Genomic DNA, 6,000 nt, shown 5'->3' on the forward strand with positions numbered 1-6,000 from the left:
CAATTAGCATGCATCCTTTTCTAATCAAAAGATTTTTATTTGAAAAACGTGTCAAATTAAAACCTTAATTAAAATTATTAAACTTTATAAACATATATATATAATTACATAATCGGGATACCGTGTTTAAACTTTTATAACCATTCACAAAATACGTTTACAACTTGTTATATAATGACTACAAAACATTGCAAAAGATGTCTTGAGATCAAACACTCCAGGTCGCGTCGTTTCGACATGTACAATCATTACCCAAGCTCGAAACTCACTCCTATTTAGCTTCTACCTTTACTTTACCTATACATGAAAATAGAATCTGTGAGCCAATAGACTCAGTAAGAAAAACATACAATAAATCATATAATATCGACTTGTGTCTAAGCGCCCATACACCTATCCACAAGCCTTACCAAATGATTAAGAACGTTCTTAACGGTTGGTGCTATTGACCATGATATCTCCCACTACCAATACTATGATCGCATTGCCGGACTGGCACTATATTCGTACCGCTATGATAGCATCAATAGCACCCGACAGTACATTTAGCCATGATCACTCTTAACAAGAAATATGCCCATACTATTGAACCGACACAATGGTTGTGTAGTTATGATAGCGCTAATTAATACTTTATGGGGTGAATATCACTCTTAATCAGTACGGTGCCTGTAATGCCAAATTGACACAATAGTTGTTCTGCCATGATATCACCTAAAACATATATAATCACAAACACAACATGCATATATAATTAGTTTTATGCTAGTTTTACCTCATTTCCAAATTCAAGTAAGTTGGCCAATCTGAACGGAATACCTCGTGCTGGATGGATGCCCTAAGTCACATTTACATAAACGGGTAAATATTGCGCCAAAACCCTAATTCGAGAAACCTCATACTAAGGGTTCTACTTTTGTTATTCGTTATAACGATACCCTAAATTCTACAAAAATGGGAAAACTAGGGTTCCCAAAATTGCCCCAATCGGTAGATAGGTTCCCCAACCCGAAGGCTGGTTCTGTGGGGTTTCCTAGGGACCAATCAGAATTCCAGTTTCTACAAGTTTCACTGAACCGGTCAACTGGTTTAGTGTAGGAAACACCAAAAACTCCACCAACACTTCAATTTGATCTCAAACTGTACAAAAACTTTCAGAGCACCTATACCAACCTCAAATAGTATTTTCCAAGCAATAAGATCCATAAACACAAATAGAAACAAAAAGTTTCATTAATTAGTCAAGTTTGAATTTTCAAATTCAAACTTGCCCAAACCCTTCACAAACCTACATGACTAACAACAAACAACCAAAATCAACTTAAAACGAATCTCAGAATTCAACTTAAAATCAAACCTAAGCCTAACAACACCTACAACCACATATAACAAACCACAACCAACTACAACTTAAAGAAATCAAAGATTAATGGTTTTTAGGGCTTACCTTTAGCTTGAACTACCCTAAGCCTTGAAGAATTCACAAAGAACAACTGAGAGATACCAAGATTCCTCCTAGTTTCTACTGGAATCGAGAGAGAGAGAGAGAGAGAGAGAGAGAGAGAGAGAGAGAGAGAGAGAGAGAGAGAGAGAGAGAGAGAGAGAGAGAGAGAGAGAGAGGGAAACAAGGTAGAACCTTCTATGTGTTTTTGTCTTATCTTCTTCTTTTCTTCTTCTAATTAGATAAAATCTAATTTCACATAATGTATAGGCTGAATATAATAGTGGACAGCTGTCAAAGTGAAAGGCAACCACCAAAACCCTTTAGGATAAAATGTCCAAAATGCCATTCTCACCTCTAACTTAAGCAATAATAAGCTTAGGGGTAAAATGGTCCAAAACTATAACCCCGCTTAAACTCAGCATTCTAAATATCTCAAACATTTGTCCTTGCTAAGAATAGGTTTTAAACTTACCCATGTAACACAAACGACCATCCAACACAATTTCCATCATCACTGAGCAAAAATCATAAAAAAAATGCATAATTCATATTTAACTTAAATATTACCCTTAGAGTTTAATAAAATCTCTAAAATTGAGAAATTATAACTTTAATGCCCATTTTCAAGAATGGGACCCACAACATAATAAAATCATGCATAATTATTATTATAAAAATACCCATAATTAATGCTAATTTCTTTTACTAATCCATATTCTAACATGTGGTCATTACAGTTATTCCCCCGTTAAAAGGATTTCATCTCGAAATCTAACTTGGATAGCTCTAGATATTGAGTTCTCAATCCAGATTCAAATTTTCCAGGTGGCTTCTCCACCTTGCTATTCTTCCAAAGCATCATTACTAAAATTATGATCTTAATTCAAGGAACTTCTTCTTTCTTATCGAGGATCTAAACTGGTTGTTCCTCAAAAGATAAGTTTGACTGCAGTTTTAGGATTTTGTAACTCAAGACATGAGTCAGGTTCGAAACATATTTCCTCAATATTGAAACATGTCATATATTATGAACAGCCAATAACGCTGGTGGTAAGGCTAGTCGATAGGCTACCTACCCGTCCTTCTCGAGTATCTCAAATGCCCCAATGAACCTAGGGCTTAACTTACCCCTCTTTCTGAAGCACCAGATGCCCATCACTGGAGAAACTCGCAAGAAAAACATGTTTCCCTACCTGAAATATAATGTCTCTGCACTTCAATCTGCTTAACTTTTCTACCTGCTTTGTGAAACGAGCATTCGAGCCTTGATCTTGTCTATTGCTTCATTGGTCCTTTAGACTCATTTAGGACCCACATACTTTCTTTCTCCAGTTTTGTCCCAATGGATTGGGGAACGACACTTCCTATCCTACAACATCTCAAAGAGAGCCACTCTCGTTATTGTAGGAAATTTCTATTAAAAGTAGGTATTTACTCCATGAACCCTCTGAAGACTTATCCAGAATTTTGATGAAAATTTTGGATCTTTGTTTGAAACAATGGATTTAAGAGTTCCATGGGAACAAACTATCTCCTTCTCGTATAGCTCTGCATACTGATCCACTCTATAGGTTGCATTTACCGATAAACATTGTACGGGCTTTGTGAAACGGTTCACTACGATCCATACTGAGTCATACATTCCTGTGGTTTTGGGCGAATCCACCACGAAGTCCATTGTAGCATCATCTGACCTCCACTCAGGAAGTGTTAATGGTTGTAGTAACCCTGTCCGTCTCTGGTGTTCAGCTTTGATTTGCTGACAAGTTAGACATTTAGACATGTAATCTACCACATCTTTCTTCATCCCACACCACCAAATAATAGGGTTTCAGTCGTGATATATCTCAGTGGTTCCCGGGTGCAACAAATAAGGTGTAGTGTGAGCTTCGTCAAGGATTTTCTTTTTAAGCTCACCATTATATTGAAATGTGTTTTATTTAGGGCAGACAACCCAACAAACTCTCACTTGCACTAATATAAAACTAAAAAGGAATTTCAATAAATCTCAACACATTGATATCCAGATCAAGTGTAGTATGTAGTATTATTCCTGTAATAGGATCTGATAGGTTGTATTCAATATAAACTTTCTCCACCATTACATATCTTTAATCACAAAATTTTTAATATTGTAAAATTTCTCTCTATATGTCTACTCCTATAAAAATACTGGATTCTTTACTTTTTTGCAACTACATCTGTGTTAGTCAAGAAGTAATACTAGTAGTTAATTCATTATTGGTACAATGCCAAAAACAGTATAGAACTTTCCATAGGCTGAATAAGTATCTTTCCTACAACTTTAACATTCAATCTCACTGGTAGAGTTAGAGATTTCAGAAAAAAAAAAAAATTACACTTCTCTAAAATCACTGCTCCACCCCAAGAGTAATCACCATCTCATCAGTAGACTTTTCAGCATTAAGGCAAGTCTAAAAACCTGATTTGGTGTAGTCTAAGAGTATTAAAACACCACCCTTATCGACTAACATATAGTTCCTCTTTTGATCTTAAGGTTTACTTGAATATTGTCTTCCAATGTTCATTTTCTAGATTAATCTGATACCTACTCATTACTCCACTCTCCATAACACATTGTCTGGTCTAATGCACACAAAAGCATATCTGAGACCTCTCACTGTTGATCCTAAAGAATTCTTTTCATGGCATTTATCTTTTCTGGAATAGTTGAAATTTTTCCTTAGATAAATAAAATTATATGTCTAGGAGACAAAAGACTTCCTATAGAGTAAGCCATTAGAAAAAATGCTCCAGCATCTTACGAAAGTAAGTTGCTTGCACTAGAGGAATTAAATCACCAGGTATACCATAACCCATAGATTTAGAAAATCTCAAACCTTTAATACTAGGATCAGGAAGTTTCGTTAAGTCCATTGGATAGACTTATTGTTAAAACTTCCTTTCTTGTCCTTGCAATAGAAAAACTTTTGGAAACTCCATGTGAATGGTTTTAACCATAGTTCTCTTGGCTTTGCTTCTTAGTTCCTTATTCTGATTATCCATTACTTGTTTAAACTAACAATGGATTTTAAACACAAGTGTCTCCCAAGTCATAACAGGGTGATTTCTTTGAAACCCTCTCACTACGACAAGGTACCGTGACTTTCTGTCTAAGAACATAATGATATTAACCTCATCGGTTGTATCAAGACAATAGAGGCAGTGGGACCATCTTATAAGAATAAGATGATTTAACACTTGGAATAAAAAAAAAATCTCCTCTATTTTGCTACTTTATTTTCAAATTCAGTCATATAGAAATAACTCTCTTAAAGAAAATATATATTGGTTGATTTGGTAAATGCCTCAAAGTATGTGACTTTTAAAAAAAAAAAATATATTAAAAGATATTATTGATGTTTAATACCCTCCTTAGTGTCATACCGTTATTTGTGTAATTAAATATCGAGTTTCATATAACTTAAGAAAATATTTTTGAAAAATATTGCTAGCCAATCGTAGAAAGTCACCTATACAAGGTATTGGGCACCTGGTGCTCAAAAGCAATACTCTTTTTTAAATAAAAAAAAGTACCGCCAGCCAATCTAAATGTAGTTAGTGATGATATTAATTAAACTTTTTGTGAATGGTTTACCCATTGCCATCCCTATCCATCTCTCTCAAAAATAATAAAGAACAATCATCATAAAATGAAAGCATCGGCCTTTGTCGAGAGAAAAACTAGAATCTGTATCTGTTTTTCTTTTCCTTTCTATCAAGTAAGCAATCATTTGGTACAAAAATATCTCACTTTATAATAGTCACTACAATAGCATTCGGTAGAGTACAGTCCATACAAATCCCACAAAGTGGATGACATAAAAATTATTTAATCTGGCCTTGAAGCATGCTCCGAGATGAAAAAGCATTCTAAGAGACTGAAAGAACCTCGTGATCAGTGACGTTGTAACTGCGTAAGACAATGATGAACAAAAAATGAATCTGGGGTTTGAACATCCATGGTATAATTTAAGAATTCAAGTTCTACATTTGAAGCCATACCATTAAAGTATTTTCAAAAGAAAGAAAATATTAAAGGTTTCACTTGTTCTCATTTGGGGGATCATCTTCTTTCTTTTGCTCAGACTAGAAAACATGGCATGAAATCTATTGTGAGTTGCAGATTTAGAAGCATAAACAGTAGTTCCAGGAGAAGGTAATAACAAAGATCCACACCAAAATTGACGCTAATATGACAAGAAAAGAGGGGGGAGTTAAAATGTCCACTATGAACGCACCTCGGACTAATTTTGCATAGATAGATGCAAGAAGATCTTTGACTGCTGGATCATTAGGGTCAACCTAGGAATGGCCATATGCACCCCTGCTCTTTAAGTAATCACAAATGTGGGCATGGATTCTTAAAAGCTCCACAGTAGTAGAATAATATGGATCACCGCTCACCAATTTTTCATTAAGAGGGACAAACTCTTTATAAGGAACTCCTAAAATAGGCAAACTACCAATAACCTTCAAGTCATACAAAGAAATACCCATTTCACCACTACTATGATGGAAGGTGTTGGGCAAAG

This window comes from Cannabis sativa, chromosome X, assembly GCF_029168945.1.
Source record: "Cannabis sativa cultivar Pink pepper isolate KNU-18-1 chromosome X, ASM2916894v1, whole genome shotgun sequence".
Taxonomy (NCBI): domain Eukaryota; kingdom Viridiplantae; phylum Streptophyta; class Magnoliopsida; order Rosales; family Cannabaceae; genus Cannabis; species Cannabis sativa.